The sequence below is a fragment of the Zonotrichia albicollis genome, chromosome 2 (assembly GCF_047830755.1).
Source record: "Zonotrichia albicollis isolate bZonAlb1 chromosome 2, bZonAlb1.hap1, whole genome shotgun sequence".
Lineage (NCBI taxonomy): Eukaryota > Metazoa > Chordata > Aves > Passeriformes > Passerellidae > Zonotrichia > Zonotrichia albicollis.
Genome location: NC_133820.1, coordinates 17,800,229 through 17,814,166, shown reverse-complemented (window position 1 = coordinate 17,814,166; position 13,938 = coordinate 17,800,229). Strand labels below are relative to the sequence as shown.

At 42.9% G+C, this 13,938-nt stretch overlaps 1 long non-coding RNA gene across 1 annotated transcript in view; it reads right to left on the bottom strand.

The window, feature by feature from the left end:
• Positions 1 to 13,938, bottom strand: part of LOC141728123 (uncharacterized) — a 112,559-nt gene that overhangs the window by 49,946 nt on the left and 48,675 nt on the right. Inside the window, exon 4 of the long non-coding RNA XR_012578836.1 lies at positions 5,616 to 5,676. This is a non-coding gene — a long non-coding RNA (uncharacterized LOC141728123). The remainder of the gene's footprint in view (positions 1 to 5,615; positions 5,677 to 13,938) is intronic.

The following is a 13,938-nucleotide window of genomic DNA, read 5'->3' as shown; positions in this document are numbered from 1 at the left end:
AAGCAGTGAATTTGTATCACAGATTAAATGTAGAGATTAGAGGATTAAAATTTTCTATCATGTAGTGCACACTTGGGTATTTAATAATTACATAAACAAGGAGAAAACAGTTGGAAAAGCAGGTCTTGAACTTCTATTGTTATAACAGACAAGATATGCCATCAAAATAGGTCTCTATTTTTAAAGGTAAAAAAAACTCTAATGAAAACAACACCTTGAGCAGTGGCACTGTGCAGTAGAAACTACATTAACTTGTCATAATATGTTGCTTCTGTTGGTATGACTTCCAATTGAATAACGAAATAAATATGAGCTTCAGAATACACAGTATTACTGAAGTGCTTGGAATGCAGCACTTGGGAAGCCCCCTAACGTGGATTTTCTGATTCCTCTCAAGATTTCAATGATTGCTATCCTCAGCTGCAGGTCACTGTTTTGGGGTTTACCCATATTCTTGTCTTACAAATGGCAAATCATGACACTCTTTTAAAAAATGCGCACACACAAATGAATTCCTCAGAAAAGGTGATTCAACACAAAGCCAGCTACGATCTGAATGAATGGGGGAAAAAAAACCCTAAAACCCCCAAAGCTTATTAAGACGCCATTTGCTTCATTTAAATTGCAGCCTTTTTTTCTTCTTTATTTTAGTCATATTCTGCTTTCTGTGAGCAGGTACTGAGTCCTGATTTTGCTGAAGAATTTCAGACATCATTAGCATCACTGACTAACTCTTTTCATACTTCCTTTTCTCTTGCCATTTTTATGGTAAGGGACATTTATGATGCTTGCTATGCCACCTTCTGTGTTCAGGCTCCCAAAAATCCTTCTCATCAGCTTCCACAGAGTGCAACCTGCTGCTGCTGGTCCCAGTGGTGCCTGTGGTGGCAGCAGGGGAGAGAAAATATGGCAAAAGCTGCCAGAGATAAATCCCATGCAAGCAGCTCCACATGCCTGGTCCTCCCATCTCTCCGAGCATCCCCTTGGTTCTTAAGATGCTCCAAAAGTACAGAGGCATTTTCAGATCAAGGATAGTTCCTTGCCTGTGCCTTTTCCTCAGTGAACTGAATGGATACAGGGTTTATGGAACTGGGGTTTGGAGTACATGGTGCAGTGACAACTCTCAAATGAAATGTGTGTTGTGGCAGGACTTCTGCTTCTGAATAATAATTCATCACAAAGGGTGATTAAGTGTCAGAGCTCATGACTCTTTTAGAAGCTTATTACTACTATCAGTGCATATAGCAGTGAGGGAATGTTTTTGTTTTGTTTTTTTTTTTTCTTCTCAACTCCTAAGATTTGGAGTTGAGAAGAAATCGATTTAGGAAGTAGCTCATGTATATTGATATTAAATATCAACATGAAACACTTGATTTAGAAAGCTTTGGGTATTTCCAACATTTTGTTCCAGTCCAAAAGATTATGCAAAGTTCACAAAGAGCCTTTCCAATTGATCCAGACATGTAAAAAATATCATTCTGCTTTTGCTGCAAGGCTAAATCCGCTTTGCTAACTTTAATGTCACATTTCAGTAAACAGAGGCTTCTGAAGATTCGTGGTTTTTTTATTGTTTCAGCATATTATCAATTTTCATTGAGGTGAGTTTTAGTATATCTCTCCAGAGTATTAATCACCGTTTACAATGTATTGTTTCACACAACCTGCGCCAATACAAAATAAAAAAAAACACCATAGAATTTTAGATTATGATTCTATGGCATAAAACCATAGAATCATAGAATGGCCTGGGCTGGAAGGGACTTTAAAGACCATATAATTCCAACACCCTGCCATGAGCAGGGACACCTTCCACTAGCCCAGGTTGCTCAGAGCCTCACCCAATCATGCCCTGAACCCCTCTGGGGATGGGGCAGCCACAACTTCCCTGGGCAGCCTGTGCCAGTGCCTCACCACCCTCACAGTGAAGAATTTCTTCCTAACACCTGATCCAAACTCTCTTTCAGTTGGAACTCATTCCCCCTTGTCTTGTCTCTACACGCCCTTGCATAAAGTCCCTCTCCATCACATCAGGGAAAAGCGAGAAACGCGGAAATTGCTGGAGCTGCCTCTAAGAGTCTCTTTTTTCATTTTCTGCGGGTGAATAAATGCAAAAGGCAGGGAAGTGATGGATGGAGCTCATCCTTTGGTTTCTCCAGCCGCGATTCCCCAGAGCGGGCGGCGCGGCGCGGCGGGTGCAGTACCGCGTCCTGCCGCGGGGAGGCGACAGCGGCGCTGCCCCGCCCGCTCCCAGCTGCGAGCGCGAACCCTCGACACACAAAACAGCCCCAAAAAACACCAAAAAACACTCTGGGAGCACCCCAAAAGCACCAGAAGGATCCCACCAGGCCACAGCGAAACCTGGCGGGGCTGTCCGAGCGTTAGTATGCAAGCGGAGCCTTGAGAGATTCGTGTGAATAATACCAAAAATGTCTAAGCCTCTTAGTGCTGCAGGAGTGGAAAATCCCATTTCAGGCGTTTGTGCTCATAGCTAGGAAAGGGGGGAATGAAGGGGTTTGGTTTTAAGCAGCTGAAGCGCTGTCCAACTGCAAGACAAGTGGGATGTAGCACTTAAGTAATGACTGTTTTGGTGTCAAGTTAAGCCCTAAAATGTACAGAGATCTTACTAAATGAGTAACATCGGGATCTATCTAGCAAAAAAAAAAAAAAAAAAAAGCAAAACAAAACAAAAAGTCATTTTTCAATGATTTTTTTCCAATCTGTGATAAAATGTATAGTAAGAGCTCATTATAATAAATATTGCATTAAAATATAGTGATTCAATTGTCTCAAGGTTTTTTTGGACATTCTTATACCAGTTTTGTTTATGAAAGTAAGCATCTCTGTATTTAAAGGTGTTAAGAGCTCATGTTCTTGCAAGTTTACCCAGTACAACTGTTGAACTCTTAATTTTTCTTCCACTGCTCTAAGGAAAATTAAATGCTGCAGATGTTATCCTTTATAATGCCATACACACTGAATCAGTTCCTCATTTGCAGGGCAAGTTATTTATTTTTTCCTACTGATCTTCAAGGCAATCATGATCATTAGGCATTGCCAGGGTTAAATAAACATGACCTGAAGTGATCACAAGTCAGAAGTTATGTGAAAGAGATATTCTCATGTCAATAAGTGGAAATCTAGGAACTGCACTTGAAATATTTCAAACAAATCCCTCTCTTCAGACAAAAACATCTTAAGAACACGAGCGAAAAGGCAGAAATAGACCTGAAACTAAAACGTTTCCTGTCTCTGAGATATATTTGAACTAGACAGTCTGCATTATTAAAGATGCTAGTGGTCACGGATAATCAATAGGTTAAACTTCATGAAGTAAAGGGAGCAAAACCCAAAAACCAAAATGGCAACAACAAGACAAAAAACCCCAAAAACAAACAAACAAAAAAAACCACACCAAAAAAAAAAACAAACAAAAAACCCCCAACCAAGCAAGCAAAATTAAAAAAAAATTTAAAAAAGAGAAAAAATAAAGAAGCAAAGAAATGAATACTCTTATACTCTCTGAAAGTTTTACCCATTCCAGTTGCAAGTGTCTGACCCCCTTTCACTGCACAGCAGCAGCCCTGAGCGAGGACATGAAGCCCTGGTGTGCCCTGGCAGCATTTCAGCATTTCTGCATTTCTGCAGCCCGGACAAGCCCACCTGCCAGGAATTCCCCTCAGGACAACTGCAAGGAGCTTAACAAGATTTGCATCCATTCATAAAAGATCCCTTTGCTTAAGATGAAGCCAATGTGGAACTTGCAGGAACCTGGGGTATTTTTGGGGCTATTGCACAATTTTCCAGCCCCCCAGGGCCAGGCAATTCCCAGTTTTTATGGGAATGGGGGCACTGAGCACCAAGTGTCTCCTGGTTGGCCCCCATGGCAAGCAGAGGAGCCACTTCAGAGCAGTCCCTGCTATCCAGAACCATCACTGCCTGGCACTGTTTCACTCCACCAAGCTTTCCTCACCTCCTGAAACCTTTCCTCCTCCCATCCCACAAAAAGGAGAAAGCACGTCTGGAAAACCTTCAGTGGAGAACTTTGCCAAGGACTATTTGAAACTGAAGAGCTTTCTCTCTGTGCCATGATCAGTGCAAAACCCAACTCCACAGCTCTTATCCCATGCTGTAAATTCAGTGTTACCCTCAACCTCTCTGATGCTTCCTGTGCTTTTGCAATTACCCTCCCAGATTTCCACCCAAACCTGGGTTTTTCCTCAGGTTTAAGCACTAAAGCCAACAGAAATTCTCCTCCACCCATCCCACAACCCTTCCAGATCTCCAGATCAAACCTCACGATATGTGAGCCTCAAAGAACCAGCTGTTGTTACAAGACAACACCAACATCCCACAGCCAGCTTGTCACAAGCAGAAACTTTTTTTGTCACAAGAGAAACATCATGGAATTAAGCAAAAAGTTGGAAAGCCACGCATCTTGATCATCCTTGTGTACAGCACCAGCCTCTTACCTAAAGGTACAGCTCAAATAGTTTTAATTTAAATACTGAAAATTAGTGAGCAGGAGCAATGCCACCAGTAAAACATGGGAATTTGTATGGCAGGTTTTCAATATAAAGTTTTCAACCCTAGACCACGAGGGGTTTTTCAGAGGTGCAAGTGGGAACTCTTGCCTGCTTTTTTCATCTTAAAAAACCCTGAACTCTTTAAACAGAACTCATTCAGAACTTCATAGAGTACCTGAACTCTTCCAGTTAGGAAAAACAACAGTAAGGAAGAAAATTTTGCATGGTTATGTTTAAAGAGAAGAGAGTGTGGCACAGCAGCCACACATAAAACCAGTTAAACCCCACTTTTATCTGTCACACCCACCAGGATTTTTTATTCTGTACTCTTTCATTTATAGTAAGTGCACTTAATACTGTTTTTGAGTCTGTTTTCTCACTAAGACATTATATAACATGAATTAAGAAGCTAGAAGCATCTCTTTGAAGCATCCTCAGCACATGAGAAGACTCATTCACCAAGTTGTTAGACTCAATGAAAGAAAAGATGCACGAAACCAAGAGCACTTGCACAATCCTCCTCCCCAGTCATCTGTTCCCTCTCTGCCACCTATCTTCTAGGTTGTGGTCAGCAGAGTTCAAAGAGCTTCAGCTTTGTGAATCTTTGGGGGTTTTTTAAGACAGATTTTACTACCAACGAGTACAAAAGCAGCCACCCAAGGCAGAACGGAGTTTTTATCCTGAACTGCTGTACTGGTCCTTTAACTTTTTATGACTCATAGTTCAAGTATTTGGGAATTCCCCTCTAAATATGAGTTTGACACACTTGCATTATGGAAAGTTATTTTATTCAAAAAGTAACAAAATGCAATGTTCATGCAATACTCAGGTCTATATTTAACACCACACAATCGAGTTTTTTCTTTTTTTTTTTTTTTTTTGCAATGAAGTTTCTAATTAAAGACAGATTCCAAAAAAAAAAAAATCGAGAACAAGCCTGAATAGCAGAAGAAGCAGCATTGAAGGAGACAATCACAGTGTTACACATCCAAGCAAGTCAGGATTTTTTTAACTATTCAAACAATGTCAGAGCTGTTTGCCTCCTCCCCAAACCCCCCAGTTTCATGTAAGAGTGCACAGCTTCTCTCTTACCTGTGTGCTCAAATCCCTTCTTGGTGGGCTGGCTGCTCATCAGGGATCACCTGACCAAAGCCTGGAAAGAAATTAAAATACAATCAGCTGAAACGCTCCTCTCCACTGCCCTCTGTCATGTGAGGCAGGACAGAACCAGCTGTCATTGCTTCAGAGAAAAAGGGAAACGGGCCCCTCTGTTTCCACCTCCTTCCTTCCTCCCCGCTCACTCTTTCCTATCTGTCCCTGCCTCCCGACCTCCTCCCTCCTCTCATTCTTCCACTTTTTGCTCATTCACTGCCCGCCCGGCTGGGGTCTCCCAGGGGAAGCCGCATTCCACAACGCTCAAGCATTTCCCCTGCATCCCGAGCTTTCCCAACGAGCTGCCCACACATTTGTACTGGAAAAAAATTAAAAAAAAAAAAAGAAATTAAAAAAAAGAGGGAAGAGAAAAAAGAAAAAAAAAAGGGGAAGAAAAAAATAAATCGGAGGGAAAAAAAAGAGAAAAGGCACCACATTCCACAGCCCTCAGTCAGCCCTGGCAGACTGCGAGACATTTTCAGTCACACAGCACAAAATGCATTAGTCAGAGCTGAAAGACCACACACTTTGTACCACTACCACGCTAACAGAGAATGGCCTGAGCACGGCTACAGGAAAAAGGAAAGGAGGGGTTCCTATTGGTGATTCCATTTTACACGAGGTGGTCACCCAAATGTATGAAAAAATCCGCAGGAAAGGGCCCTTAGCTGCCATTCCCAGCAGAAACAATGTGGACGTGGGCAGCGGGGAAAGCTCTCCCAGCCTTTGCCAAGAGGACTCCCCCTCCAACAGGATGTGCTATCCCAAAGACTGATCCCAAAGGCTGCGAGCCATTATCTAAATCAGAACCTCTATCTCCCCGCCGGTTCGTTCATAGGAAACACCAGCCTAGAAAAAGTGAAAGTAACACTGCATGATTCAGATTCCCCGAAACCACATCTACTTTCAGTTCAGACTTCTCTCCTCTTCGCCGCTCCGCAGCAGCTCTGCAGCTTTATCCATCTATGGAGTTTTGTTTCCTCTACTTACGCGGTTTCAGCCCGCCGTGCTCGCAGGGAATCTGATCAGCAAGAAACCAGAAGGGAGCTCGGAGTAAAAAAAAAAAAAAAAAAACCCAAAAAAACCCCTCGGTCCTCATCGCAATGACCTAATCACTCATCTATCTGCTCCTGCTTCCGTCCCCCACACGCGCTTATCTCTGCCTTGGGGCATTTTGGGAGCCAGGACGCGGCTCGGGAGAAGCAGCGCTGCTAAAATCACATCAGGGAGGGACAGAGCTGCGAGGAGCACGCCGTGGTGTCCTCTGGGAACAGCAGCATGGAGCCCCCAGCCCCAAATTCCTGCTGCCAGATCCAAATTCCCTACACCCAGCTCCAAATTCCCTGTTCCTAGCCCCTGATTCCCTGCTCCTAGCCCCAAATTCCCAGCTCCAAATTCCCTGTTCCTAGCTCCTGATTCCCTGCTCCCTGCTCCCAGCCCCAAATCCCCATCTCCCAGCCCCAAATTCCCTGCTCTCATCTCCAAATTCCTGGCTCCCCTCCCCAAATTCCCTCTTTCCAGCCCCAAATTCCCTACACCCAGCTCCAAATTCCCTGCTCCTAGCCCCAAAATCCCTGCTCCTAGTCCCAAATTCCCTGCTCCTAGCCCCAAAATCCCTGTTCCGAGCTCCAAATTCCTGCTCCCAGGCCCAAACTGCCTGCTCCCACTGCCAAATTCCTGCTCCTAGCCCCAAATTCCCGTTTCCCAGCCCCAAACTCCCTGCTCTCAGCTCCAAATTCCCATCTCCCAGCCCCAAATTCCCTGCACTCAGCCCCAAATTCCTGCTTCCAACTCCAAATTCCCTGATCAGGGCTCCAAATTCCTTGCTCCCGGCCCCAAAATCCCTGTTCCCAGGCTCAAAATCCCTGCTCCCCTCCCCAATTTCCTTCCCCCCAGCCCCAAATTCTCTGCTCCCATCCCCAAACTCCCAGCGCCTAGCTGCAAATTCCCATTCCCAGCCCCAAACTCCTGGCACCCAGCTCCAAATTTCCCGTTCCCACCTCCAAATTCTTGCTACCAGCTCCAAATTCCCTGCTCCCAATCCCAAATTCCCTGCTCCTAGCTCCCGGTTCCCTGCTCGCAGCACCAAATTCACTGCTGGCAGCTCAAAATTGCCACTGCCAGTTCCAAATTCCCTTCTCAGTCCCAAATTCCCTGCTGCCAACCTCAAATTCTCCACTCCAAGCCCGAAATTCCCTGCTGCCAGTTCCAAATTCCCTGCTCCCAACTCCAGATTCCTGGCTACCCTCCCCAAATTCCCTGCTCCCAGCTCCAAATTCCAGGGTCCCAGCTCCAAATGCACTGCTGCCAGACCCAAATTCCCTGCTCCTATCCCCAAATTCCCACTCCCAGCCCCAAATTCCCTGCTCCTCACGGGACTGTCCCTATCAATCCTGCCAAGACCCAGGGGCTTATCCGAGATTCAGGGAAGTGCAGGGAGGCGGGGGGAAGATAGGGAGAGCCCTCAAGCGCCTGCCCTGGAATTTCTCTTCAGGAAAGTCCATGCTTTAATGAAAGACTGATACTAGATACCACAAAGAAACTTTTATTTCTCTAGGCACATGACTCAGATGCATTTTCTATGTGGGTTATGCGGTTGTGCTATGTTTCATCTTAAAAACTGTTTCAAAGAGACCTTTAAACATTAGTTTTAAGAAAAACTCAATGTGTTTATGCATAGTGAGTGTTTTTAAGCTGCCTTTTATTGCACAATGCTGTATAAAGCAGAGACAGTAATGTCTGTTTTCATTATAGACATAATTTGAATCTAATACTAAACACAATAATCTGTAAAAATATTTAAGTTACATCCCTAAATAGTTTGCAGAAAAGTAAACAAACTGAACCCTTCAGCAAAACAGATCCCCTTAGTTACAATATTGTTATCTGTCCTCTTTTCTCATGTCCCTGATTTTGAAAATACATTTACTGACTGTGTTATTGACTTAGATATTTATAAAATAAATGGTAGCTGCTGCTGTGCAGTATTTCAGCAGAGGAAGGCTGTCCAGAGCTGCCTCAGAGACCGAACACTGTCGCCATTATAACAAAAGCATTAAAATGAATAATTCATGAGCAAAGGAAGTACCCTACCATTAAAAGGCACCGAGTATTTAATGAATTGTCCAAAAGCTACCCCTTTTACTGCCCAGTTCCTCTTACTACTTAATTATGCTACATTTTTCTAAAATGGCATCAAGTAGTAATCAGCAGAAACGCACGGATCACTTGTAGGAGACTTTGTGAGGAGTAAGAAATAAAAGCCAAAAAATGAGCCAGAGAGAGGGAGGGGAAAAAAGTGTTTATGTCTGATGATGGATATATTAAGGAAATGAGACTTCAGACTTGAAGGCTTTTCCAAACTGTGCTTTTGAATCTTGAAAAGGAAGAACATAGACCAATATTCTTTGTAAAAATAAAGGCAATCAGTTCCTTGCCTTTATCTGGTACCTTCTTTTTCAGGATCTCAAGGCATCATGAAAATGCTCAGGAATTCAAAAGCCCCATTACTGAGGAATTTCAGAACTTTCCTCCTGTTTATAAGGTCTCAAGAAGACGAATTTATTTTCTCCAGGTCACACAGGAAGGCTTGGAGACTGAGGCAAGAATAGAGCTTCATGTCCTGGTTACCAGTCCGGTGCCCAACAAAAGGAGCAACTTCCTTGCTTTATGCTAAGAAGCATCAAAAAGTTCAACAGTCCTGCAGGTTTTAACTTAATAAAATGAATAGTGGTGGACAGGCATTTTCTGCAGGGATAGTAGAAAATTCCGAACCATTAAACCCATATTACACCGGAATTATGTGCAAACTTAAATTTTGAATAACATATTTAAAGGAATTTGGCCTAGTGTAGCATCTGCTCATGTTTCTTTTATCTGCTGCAGGAAACACACATGCACTGCCTGGAAAGAGATTTATTTCTAACCTACACTTTCAAACTTTTCAAAATTGGTACACTAACATTAATAAACTTTTCAGATTTCATTGGAACCAACATCCACTTCTTAAAATTGAAGAAATTGCATCTCTAAGACATTTTGCCAATGGGACAGCATTCCATAATGTCAAGCAAAAGCCATCCTAAATATCTTTACTTACATGGATCACTTTTCAGCTGCCCTACTCTCCTACACTATTGAGAAGAACTCAAACACAATTCTCATTCCAAGACTCTCATTTGCAACAAGTTCACCAATTATGTGGCAGCAAGCCCATTAATATTGAGATACAAAAACATGTCCCCAAGGCATGGTGGATGGAATGAAAACATGAGATGTACACTGCAAAATCAGACACTGTCACTGGTCAACACTGATGCTTTTTATTTTTAAACCTGTTGGCTTCTTTGCAGAGCATTGGTAAGCACTTTTTGGATTGTGACTTGCCAATTTCTAGGTTTTTTTCACCTTTTTAAAAAATTTTAATAGCATCTATTTGAGAGGGATGCTCTTTTGATCTGGTATTAGATGGATGATTTTCACTCTGCCAAAAAAATTTGCCCTTCAGTCAACTCAGAGCTGCTCCCACAGCAAGTCCTTACAGGAATAAGGAAATGCTCTTTAACAGCTAGAACAATCTGTACAGTTAAAAATATTTTTAGTCTTCAATCCCCAAGGAACCATGAGTAGAACTGAACTGCAAAACAAATATTAAAAATATTAAAAAAACCCCATTATTTGTTGTTAGATATAATTAATACAGCCCAGCTCACAGGTTTATTGTAACTGATAGACTATTTCAGCACAAATGACCATTAATGGTTTGATAACTTGTGGCACGAAGAAAGAGGAGGAAAACCCACAAAATATTTATGGTAACTCTTCCAAAGATGGAAGAAGTTCTCTTCTTTAAAATTGCACCAAAAAAAAAAAAACAAAACAAAAAACAAACCAAGAAACCAATTAAAGAAAGAAATGCTATGAACACTTCAAGTTTATCTCCTTCAAAATATTTATCTTGAGTCTACATCACAGGAGAAATTCTGTGTTGACATAAACCAGTATGAGTGTGTCCACCAACCCAGCAACCTCCACCAGGGCACCCAGACTACTGAGTCACTACCTAAACACGAGTGTTCCAGAGAACAAATAGCATCAAATAAATTACTTCAGAGAAAACAATGGGAAAGATCACCACTGCTTCTACTTGGAGGTGGGGGGGGGGGGGGGGGAAAGAAAGAAAAGGAAACAAAAATTAGAGCAAAATTTCCAAGTGAAAGGAACTGAATCAGCATTTTGCTACTTGGATAAGAGGGAGAGGGGATGGGAAGAGGCAGGAGAGACTTGTAGAGTAGTAACAATCTGATTGGTAAAATGTTCAGTATGCACAAATGCCTCCAAACTACATTATGGCTGCAAGCAAGAATGAATGGAATTATATCTATCAGTGTAATGATAAGGTGACAATCAAGTGCAAAAGAAAAAATAACAAGAAATGAAAGGTGAAGGAAGTGCTCAGCTATCCAAGAATAACCCATCTGATCTCAGTATGCCAAAGTGTGGTCAGATAATGTATACAAATTTATATCTAGGAGCTTAGATATGTTTAGAGAGTTTTGATATTTGTTTTACCTCCAGTGAGTGAATTTATGTTCCACAGAGCAGTGGTGTTTACCACACTGCTGTTTACTTGTACCAGCAGAGTTGTGTAGACTGTGCAGTGAACAACTCACAGACCTTTCAGTGCTACAGAGGAGCAGAACTTATTATCTCAGCCTTCTAAAATAAAAACCAGATTTTAGACGTGAATATAAATTAATTTTATAAATCAAAAAATAAAGGACATTTAGAGGGCTAAATAGAGGACATTTTGAGGGCTAAATAAACAGATGCAGATGCAAGAGTAGTGAAGGTATTTTCCACCTTCTTTATTGTAAGAAATACCTCGAAGGAGGCATGTCAGCACATCTCCAAGATCACAAAATAGTTTAGGTTAGGAAAAACCTCTGGAGGTCATCTGGTCCAGCCCCTGTGCTCAAACAGGGGCACCTGCAGCCCATGGCCCAGGGTCACCTTCAGAGAGCTTTGGAACACCTCCAAGGACAGAGACTCTGCAACCTCTCTGGGCAACCTCTGCTCCCTCACAATGTAAAAGTGATTCCTAACATCCAGATGGAGCCTCCTGTGCCTCAGTTTGGGGCCACTGCCTCTGTTCCTGTCCCTGTGCAATGCTGAGAAGAGCCTGGCTCTGTCTGCTTTGCAAGATCCCTTCAGGTATTTGAACATTTGTGCTCCTCCCTCAAAGCCTTCTTTTCTCCAGGAACAACAGTCCCAGCTTGCTCAGCCTTTGCTCCAGACCCTTCATCACTTTTGTGTCCCTTCACTTGAAGGGAAGTCCCTAGTAGCTCCATCTAGTAGCTCCATCTCTCCTTTACTGGGGAATCCAAAACAGAATCCAGCATTGCAGATCATCAAGGCTGAGCAGAGAGGAAGGATCACCTCAGGATCACCTCAGGATCACCCAGGGATCCCCTTAATAAACTTCTTTGGGCAGCACTCCTCCTCACTCAGCCCAGGATGCAATCAGCCCATTTCAGAAGGGCACACTGCTGGTTCCTCCTCAGTTTGGTGTCCACCAGCCCCCTGGGCCTTTTCTGGAGAGCTCCTTCCCTGCTTTTCATCCCTGGGTGGTCCTGGATTGTCCCTCCCCAGGGCAGGACTTGGTGCTTGCCTCTGAGATCCTCCAGGTGTGCAGGGCTTTGAGGAAAGGAAAAGTTGCATACTTGGACTAAGGTGCACACTGCTTTCATTAACACCACTGTCACAGACATCTTTTATGAAAAATCCTTTCCTTAGGATTTTTCCTCCTGAGAAGCTGAGAGGCCTCAGGAAGAAAATGTAAACAATGATTATCTGCTGCTGTGGAATGCAACAGGTGCATCTGTGATTGGTCTCATGTGGTTGTTTCTAATTAATGGCCAATCACAGTCAGCTGGCTCGGACTCTCTGTCTGAGACACAAACCTTTGTTATCGTTCTTTCTTTTTCTATTCTTAGCTAGCCTTCTGATGAAATCCTTTCTTCTATTCTTTTAGTATAGTTTTAATATAATATATATCATAAAATAATGAATCAGCCTTCTGAAACATGGAGTCAGATCCTCATCTCTTCCCTCATTCCAAGACCCCTGTGAACACCATCACACACCATTGTTTCTTACTTTCAGATACGGGCTGGGCTTCCTGAAACAGGTTTTGTTTTCCTTCTATTCCGTCCCTGCCAAGGAATCCCTCAGGCTCACTATTCTCTTCCTCTCCCTTTCAAATACCCCAGGTATACCCTGGAGTCAAAAAGGTAAGATTTTAGTGACAGTTCATTTCTGTTACCTTGACATTTTCTGCCTCTTCCACAGTTTTCCAGCATTTTGAGAGAGTGGGCTTAGAACAGAGAACTTAGGAAGGAAATATATGTCAAACATTTCCATAATTAAAAGTAGTAAAGTCACTCAGGTATTTGTTTGCAAGATGCTCTCACGGTGTTTTTCAAGAGAACTAAAGCAGCAAAAGCTCTCTGAGTTTGATGAACTGGTAGAGTCCCACTGCAGTCTCTGAAATGTCAAACTGTCATAGGAAGGACAGCAGAAAGTGTTTTCTTTTGGGTCTTATCAGACAATCAACTACCAAAGTGGTAGCTACCAGACAAACAGCTCCTCTGACACAAATACAGCAACCACAAATTCACTCCAGATTTCACAGGTGTGATTAATCTCTTCCAGTCCAGTTTGCTCTCCCCTGACCTCCTGCAGCCAATTCTCCAAACTCCAGAGGGCTCAGGATCTGCCCCAGGGCTGCTCACCCCATCCAAGGGCCGGGGACTCTGCAGCACCCCAAAGAGCACTGAACAATGATGTGCAGGGACCAAAACCCACCCTAATCACCCCAAATTACAATGTGACTCCTTTTTGTGCTCATATTTGAATCCTTTGGGCAAGCTGTGTGTCCAAGACCCTAAATCTCTTTATCACATAAATGTCTGTCCCAAAGTAAGAGCAATTATTCTCAGCCATAAATCAGAAACTACTTATAATTCAACAAGACACGGAGGAAAATCTAGGCCACCTCACCACAGCATAAAAAGGGGAAAAAAACTGGTTTGTTTCCAAAATAGGAGAGAAAGTGATTTTTCTTACAGCACTGAGAGCCCCTCAGACATTGGCAGCACAAAAAAAAAAAAAAAAAGTCAGCCAAAACAGAACAGAACCCTGCACCTGTGCCTCATATTCCCAATGAAACTTCACACACTCTGTCCCAAAAAAATAATGACAC